This window comes from Arachis stenosperma, chromosome 4, assembly GCF_014773155.1.
Source record: "Arachis stenosperma cultivar V10309 chromosome 4, arast.V10309.gnm1.PFL2, whole genome shotgun sequence".
Lineage (NCBI taxonomy): Eukaryota > Viridiplantae > Streptophyta > Magnoliopsida > Fabales > Fabaceae > Arachis > Arachis stenosperma.
The window spans coordinates 21,805,118-21,813,565 of record NC_080380.1 but is presented as its reverse complement, the minus strand read 5'-3'; the positions used below and the strand labels follow the sequence as shown (position 1 = coordinate 21,813,565).

Sequence of the window (8,448 nt, the reverse complement as noted above, 5' to 3'; positions counted from 1 at the left end):
ATGGCATTCAGAGTGTCAATCTCAAGAACTCCTTTCTTCTGACTAGTCCCATTGTTCACAGGATTCCTTTCAGAAGTGTACATGAATTGGTTATTTGCAACCATTTCAATGAGCTCTTGAGCCTCTGTAGGCGTCTTCTTCAGATGAAGAGATCCTCCAGCAGAGCTATCCAAAGACATCTTGGATAGTTCAGAGAGACCATCATAGAAAAATACCTATGATGCTCCATTCAGAAAAGCATGTCTGAAGGACATTTTCTGATTAATTGTTTGTATCTTTCCCAAGCTTCATAGAGGGATTCTCCATCCTTCTGTCTGAAGGTTTGGACTTCCACTCTAAGCTTACTCCATCTTTGAGGTGGAAAGAACTTTGCCAAGAAGGCATTGACTAGCTTTTCCCATGAGTCCAGGCTTTCTTTAGGTTGAGAGTCCAACCATATCCTAGCTCTGTCTCTTACAGCAAAAGGGAATAGCATCAGTCTATAGACCTCAGGGTCTACCCCATTGGTCTTGACTGTGTCATAGATTTGCAAGAATTCAGCTAAGAACTGATGAGGATCTTCCAATGGAAGTCCATGGAACTTGCAATTCTGTTGCATTAGAGAAACTAATTGAGGCTTAAGCTCAAAGTTGTTTGCTCCAATGGCAGGGATAGAGATGCTTCTCCCATAGAAATCGGGAGTAGGTGCAGTAAAGTCACCCAGCACCTTCCTTGCATTGTTGGCATTGTTGTTGTTTTCGGCTGCCATGTGTTCTTCTTCCTTGAAGAATTCGGTCAGGTCCTCTAAAGAGAGTTGTGCTTTGGCTTCTCTTAGCTTTCTCTTCAAGGTCCTTTCGGGTTCAGGGTCAGCTTCAACAAGAATGCCTTTGTCTTGGTTCCTGCTCATATGAAAGAGAAGAGAACAAGAAAATATGGAATCCTCTATGTCACAGTATAGAGATTCCTTGAGGTGTCAGAGGAAAAGAAAAATAGAAGAAAGAAGAAGGAAAATTCGAACTTGATCAGATAGAGTTCGAATTGTGCATTAAGAAGGAGTGATACTCCATAAATAGAAGGATGTGAAAAGAAGGGAAGAAGAATTTTCGAAAATTAATTAAAAAGATGTGAAAAACATTAATTGATTTTTGAAAATAAAAGTGGAAAAGAAATCAAGTGATTTTTGAAAAAGAATTTGAAATTAGAAATTAAAAAGATTTGATTGAAAACTTATTTTGAAAAAGATGTGATTGAGAAGATATGATTGAAAAGATATGATTTGAAAACAATTTTAGAAGATATGATTTGAAAGTAATTTGAAAAGATATGATTTTAAAAATTAATGACTTGCCTAACAAGAAAAGATATGATTCAAACATAAAACCTTCCTTAACAGAAAAGGCAAAAAATGTTCAATCAAATCATTAATTGTTAGTAAGTATCTTTGAAAAAGGAAAGAAATTGATTTTGAAAATATTTGATTGAAAAGATATGATTTGAAAAAGATTTGATTTTGAAAAACTTGAAAAAAATTGATTTGAAAACAAAATCTTCCCCCTTAGCCATCCTGGCGTTAAACGCCCAGAATGGTGCACATTCTGGCGTTTAACGCCCAAAATGCACCCTTTTTGGGCGTTAAACGCCCAACCAGGTACCCTGGCTGGCGTTTAAACGCCAGTCTGTCTTCTTCACTGGGCGTTTTGAACGCCCAGTTTTTTTTCTGTGTAATTCCTCTGCAGTATGTTCTGAATCTTCAATTCTCTGTATTATTGACTTGAAAAGACACAAATTAAAAATATTTTTGGATTTTTAATAATGAGGAATAATCAAAGTGCAACTAAAATCAAATAACAATGCATGCAAGACACCAAACTTAGCAGTTTGTATACTACTGACACTAATGAGAATGCATATGAAACACAAAGACACTCAAGTCAATAGAATTCAAAGATCAAAACAAGGAAATCATCAAGAACATCTTGAAGATCACTTAAGATACATGCAACATGCAATTGACACCAAACTTAAGAGGAGACTCTAGACTCAAACAAGAAATATTTTTGGATTTTATGATTTTAAAATTTTTTTGTGCTTTTTCGAAAATTATATGAAAATAGAAAATAAAGGTTTCAAAATTCTTAATGAGAATTCCAGGAATCAGTGCAATGCTAGTCTAAGACTTCGGTCCAGGAATTAGACATGGCTTCACGGCCAGCCAAGCTTTCAAAGAAAGCTTCGGTCCAAAACACTAGACATGGCCAATGGCCAGCCAAGCCTTAGCAGATCATTGCTCCAATAGCAAGATTGATAAAGATCAACAAGCTATTGTGATGATCAGTTGAAACCTCGGTCCAATAAGATTAGACATGGCTTCTCAGCCAGCCAGATTTCAACAAATCATCATGAAACTCTAGAATTCACCTTCAAGAATTTCGAAAAAAATACCTAATCTAAGCAACAAGATGAACCGTCAGTTGTCCATACACAAGAACAATCCCCAGCAATGGCGCCAAAAACTTGGTGCACGAAATTGTGATCAATACTTTTCACACAACAATTCCTAGTAATGGCTCCAAAGACTTGGTGCTCAATACCATGGCATAAACACAACTTCGCACAACTAACCAGCAAGTGCACTGGGTCGTCCAAGTAATAAACCTTACGCGAGTAAGGGTCGATCCCACGGAGATTGGTGGTATGAAGCAAGCTATGGTCACCTTGTAAATCTCAGTCAGGCAGACTCAAATGGTATGGATGATGAATAAAGCATAAAGATAAAGATAGAGATACTTATGTATATCATTGGTGTAAGAGCTTCAGACAAGTGTATGAAGATGCCTTCCCTTCCGTCTCTCTGCTTTCCTACTGCCTTCATCCAATCCTTCTTACTCCTTTCCATGGCAAGTCCGTGTAGGGTTTCACTGTTGTCAGCAGCTACCTCCCATCCTCTCAGTGAAAATACGTCCCTGATGCTCTGTCACAGCATAGGCTAATCATCTGTCGGTTCTCGTTCAGGCCGGAATAGAATCCATTGATTCTTTTGCGTCTGTCACTAACGCCCTAGCCTGCTAGGAGTTTGAAGCACGTCACAGTCATTCAATCATTGAATCCTACTCAGAATACCACAGACAAGGTTAAACCTTCCGGATTCTCTTGAATGCCGCCATCAGTTCTTGCCTATACCACGAAGACTCTGATCTCACGGAATGGCTGGCTCGTTTGTCAGGCGAGCACTCGGTTGTCAGGCGATCAACCATGCATCGTGCAATCAGAAATCCAAGAGATATTCACTAAGCCTCGAATGCTTGTAGAACAAGAATGGTTGTCAGTCACCTTGTTCATAGGTGAGAATGATGATGAGTGTCACGGATCATCACATTCATCAAGTTGAAGAACAAGTGATATCTTGGACAAAGAACAAGCGAAATTGAATAGAAGAACAATAGTAATTGCATTAATACTCGAGGTACAGCAGAGCTCCACACCTTAATCTATGGTGTGTAGAAACTCCACCGTTGAAAATACATAAGAACAAGGTCTAGGCATGGCCGAATGGCCAGCCTCCCAATGATCTATGATAGCATAAAATTAGAAAATAGCTACCAAGATTCGCCACTAACACAATAGTAAAAGGTCCTACTTATAGAAAACTAGTAGCCTAAGGTGTACAAAGATGAGTAAATGACATAAAAATCCACTTCCGGGCCCACTTGGTGTGTGCTTGGACTGAGCAATGAAGCATTTTCGTGTAGAGACTTGTCTTGGAGTTAAACGCCAGCTTTTATGCCAGTTTGGGCGTTTAACTCCCAATTAGGTGCCAGTTCCGGCGTTTAACGCTGGAATTTCTGTAGGTGACTTTGAACGCCGGTTTGGGCCATCAAATCTTGGGCAAAGTATGGACTATCATATATTGCTGGAAAGCCCAGGATGTCTACTTTCCAACGCCGTTGAGAGCGTGCCAATTGGGCTTCTGTAGCTCCAGAAAATCCACTTCGAGTGCAGGGAGGTCAGAATCCAACAGCATCTGCAGTCCTTTTCAGTCTCTGAATCAGATTTTTGCTCAGGTCCCTCAATTTCAGCCAGAAAATACCTGAAATCACAGAAAAACACACAAACTCATAGTAAAGTCCAGAAAAGTGAATTTTAACTAAAAACTAATAAAAATATACTAGTAACTCAACTAAAACTACCAAAAACATACTAAAAACAATGCCAAAAAGCATACAAATTATCCGCTCATCACATAGTTCCAATTAGATGAGCGGGACTAGTAGCTTTTTGCCTCCGAACAGTTTTGGCATCTCACTCTATCCTTTGAAGTTCAGAATGATTGGCATCTATAAGAACTCAGAACTCAGATAGTGTTATTGATTCTCCTAGTTAAGTATGATGATTCTTGAACATAGCTAGTGTATGAGTCTTGGCTGTGGCCCAAAGCACTCTGTCTTCCAGTATTACCACCGGATACATACATGCCACAGACACATAATTGGGTGAACCTTTTTAGATTGTGACTCAGCTTTGCTAGAGTCCCCAATTAGAGGTGTCCAAGGTTCTTAAGCACACTCTTTTTGCCTTGGTTCACAACTTTATTTCTTTCTTTTTCTTTTTTTTTTGAATACTGCTTTTTCTTGCTTCAAGAATCAATTTGATGATTTTTCAGATCCTCAATAACAGTTCTCTTTTCTCCTCATTCTTTCAAGAGCCAACAATTTTAACATTCTCAAAGCAACAAATTCAAAAGACATAGGCACTGTTCAAGCATTCATTCAGAAAACAAAAAGTATTGTCACCACATCAAACTAATTCAACTAGTTTCAGAGATAAATTCGAAATCCTGTACTTCTTGTTCTTTTGTGATTAAAGCATTTTTCATTTAAGAGAGGTGATGGATTCATAGGACATTCATAACTTTAAGGCATGAACTTTAAATTTTATTAATTATGAATTAAGAACAAGACTCAAAAATAGATATAAAATTAGACTAGAGTAAAAAAAAAAACGCAAAAATAGGCTCCTAATGATAGAGGTTTTCACAGAGTTAGGACTCAACAACCTTGATTTTGAGAAGTGGATGCTTCCTCAGCTTGAGAGGAGAGCTTTTGGCGTTTCAATTCTTGGATTTCACGCCCCTGCTTCTCTTGTTCCTTCAGCAATTTGCAGAGCATGCAGTTTTGATTCTGCTGTTCTTCCTTCAGTTGCTCCATAGTCTCTTGCAACTTGTTAATAGATGCTTCTAGGTTGGCCCAGTAGCCAATTTCAGGGAATTCAGGGAGGAACTCATGCGCCCCCCTTTTGATAGAGTTGTCTTGCACTTGTCCTTCCATTGACTTCTTGGTGATTGGATGTTCAATGGGTATGAACTCATCTACTCCCATCTTCACCCCAGCCTCTTTACAGAGCAAGGAGATCAAGCTTGGGTAAGCCAATTTGGCTTCAGTAGAATTCTTATTTGCAATTGTGTAGATCTCACAAGCAATCACATGATGCACCTCCACTTCTCTTCCAAGCATAATGCAATGAATCATCACTGCTCTCTTGATGGTGACCTCAGAACGGTTGCTAGTGGGCAATATGGAACGCCCAATAAAGTCTAGCCAACCTCTTGCAATTGGTTTGAGGTCTCCCCTCTTGAGTTGGTTTGGGACACCCTTTGAATTGGTTATCCACTTAGTTCCAGGGAGGCATATGTCCTCTAGAACTTGATCCAACCCTTTATCTACTCTCACCATCCTCCTATTAAAGGAGTCAGGATCATCTTGCAGTTGAGGCAACTTGAAGATTTCTCTAATTTTGTCCAGATGAAAGTACATAACTTTCCCTCTGACCATGGTTCTGTAGGTATGGTAAGCGGTTCCAGTCATTCTCTGCTTGTCTGTTAGCCACAGATTTGAGTAGAATTCCTGAACTATGTTCCTTCCAACCTTTATTTCAGGATTGGTTAGAACTTCCCATCCTCTGTTTCGAATTTGCTCTTGGATCCCCGGATATTCATCTTCTTTCAGATCAAATTTTACTTCCGGGATCACTGACCTCAGACCCATTATTTTGTGATAATGGTCTTCATGTTCTTTGGTTAAGAACTTCTCTTGATTCCAAAGATTTTTTGGATTATTCTCTTTCTTGCCTCTTAAATTGGTTTGTTTTCCCTTAGGAGCCATGATCTTGATGAATCTTGGCTTAGTGATCACGGAAAAGCACACCAAACTTAGAGGTTTGCTTGTCCTCAAGCAAAAGAAAAGAAAGAAGAGAGAGAGAGGAAGAGGAAATTCGAATGGTGTGGTGGAATGAGGGGCTGAACGTGTTCTTATAAAAGGGGGGGAAAGAGATTTCGAAAAAAATATGAATTTGAAAGAAAATTTGAGAAGATATGGAAAGGATTTGAGAAAAGGGTGAGTTTTTGAAGAAGATTTGGGATTAATTTGAGATAGATTTGAAGAATGGTTTTGATTTGTGAAGATTTGAAAGTGAATGATGAAAGGTTGAAGTGCATTTATGTAGAAGAGTATGGGTAAAAAGAGGAAAATTTGAAAAAATTTGAGTTGAAAACAAAAATGTGGTCCCCCCACCTTTCTGGCGTTAAACGCCCAGAATGGTACCCATTCTGGCGTTTAACGCCCATTGGATGCCCCTTTTGGGCGTTTAACGCCCAGCCAGGTGCCCTGGCTGGCGTTAAACGCCAGAAATCCTTTATCACTGGGCGTTTTTCTGAACGCCCAGGATGCTGCACACCTGGCGTTAAACGCCCAGAATGGTGCCCATTCTGGCGTTTAACGCCCAAAATGCCCCTTACTGGCGTTTTTTCGCCAGTAAGCTCATTTTCTCTGCTTTTTGAGCTGAATCCTTCTGTAACTCTGTGAATTCCTTCATTTTTGATATTTGCCTCTGTAAAAACAATTCATACAACCTCCTAATGACTGGGTTGCCTCCCAGCAAGCGCTTCTTTACTGTCTTTAGCTGGACCTTCACTGGGAATCACTCAAGTCTCAGTTTTGAGCATTTCTGCTCAAAATTGCTTTCAAGATAATGCTTGATCCTCTGTCCATTAACAATGAACTTTTTGTCAGAATCAATATCCTGAAGCTCAACATATCCATATGGTGACACTCCTGTAATCACATACGGACCCCTCCACCTGGATTTGAGTTTTCCTGGAAACAATTTGAGCCTGGAGTTGAAGAGCAGAACTTTTTGTCCTGGCTTAAAGACTCTGGTTGACAATCTCTTGTCATGCCACTTCTTTGCCTTTTCCTTATAAATTTTAGCATTTTCAAAGGCATTGAGTCTGAACTCCTCTAGCTCATTTAGCTGAAGCAATCTTTTTTCACCAGCTAACTGAGCATCCATGTTTAGGAATCTGGTTGCCCAGTAGGCTTTATGTTCCAGTTCCACGGGCAAATGACAGGCCTTCCCATACACCAGTTGGTATGGAGAGGTTCCTATAGGAGTCTTGAATGCTGTTCTGTATGCCCACAGAGCATCATCCAAGCTCTTTGCCCAATCCTTTCTTCGGGCTATCATAGTCTGCTCCAGGATTCTTTTTAACTCTCTGTTAGAGACTTCAGCTTGCCCATTTGTCTGTGGATGATATGGAGTTGCCACTTTATGGCTAATTCCATGTCTCACCATAGCAGAGTGTAGCAGTCTATTGCAGAAATGAGTGCCCCCGTCACTGATTAGTACTCTGGGAACACCAAATCTGCTGAAAATGTGTTTCTGAAGGAATTTCAGCACGGTCTTGGTATCATTGGTGGGTGTAGCAATTGCTTCTACCCACTTAGATACATAGTCTACTGCTACCAGAATGTAAGTGTTTGAGTATGATGGTGGGAATGGTCCCATGAAGTCAATTCCTCATATGTCAAACAATTCTATCTCTAATATCCCTTGTTGAGGCATGGCATATCCGTGAGGCAGGTTACCAGCTCTTTGGCAACTGTCACAGTTACGCACAAACTCTCGGGAATCTTTATAGAGAGTAGGCCAGTAGAAGCCACACTGGAGGACTTTAGTGGTTGTTCGCTCACTTCCAAAATGTCCTCCATAATGTGATCCATGGCAGTGCCATAGGATCCTTTGTGCTTCTTCTCTGGGTATACATCTGCGGATCACTCCGTCAGCACATCTCTTAAAGAGATATGGTTCATCCCAGAGGTAGTACTTGGCATCTGAAATTAATTTCTTTCTTTGCACACTGCTGTACTCCTTGGGTATGAACCTCACAGCTTTATAGTTTGCAATATCTGCAAACCATGGAGCTTCCTGAATGGCAAAGAGTTGCTCATCTGGGAAAGTCTCAGAGATCTCAGTAGAAGGGAGGGACGCCCCAGCTACTGGTTCTATTCGGGACAGATGATCAGCTACTTGGTTCTCTGTCCCTTTTCTGTCTCTTATTTCTATATCAAACTCTTGCAGAAGCAACACCCATCTGATAAGCCTGGGTTTTGAATCCTGCTTTGTGAGTAAGTATTT

General features: G+C 40.1%; 1 non-coding gene across 1 annotated transcript; it reads left to right on the top strand.

Moving 5' to 3' along the window:
* Nucleotides 1-235: 235 nt before the first annotated feature.
* Nucleotides 236-343, top strand: LOC130977437 (small nucleolar RNA R71). The gene has a single exon (XR_009085127.1). It is a non-coding gene; the product is annotated as a small nucleolar RNA R71 (small nucleolar RNA).
* Nucleotides 344-8,448: the final 8,105 nt, after the last annotated feature.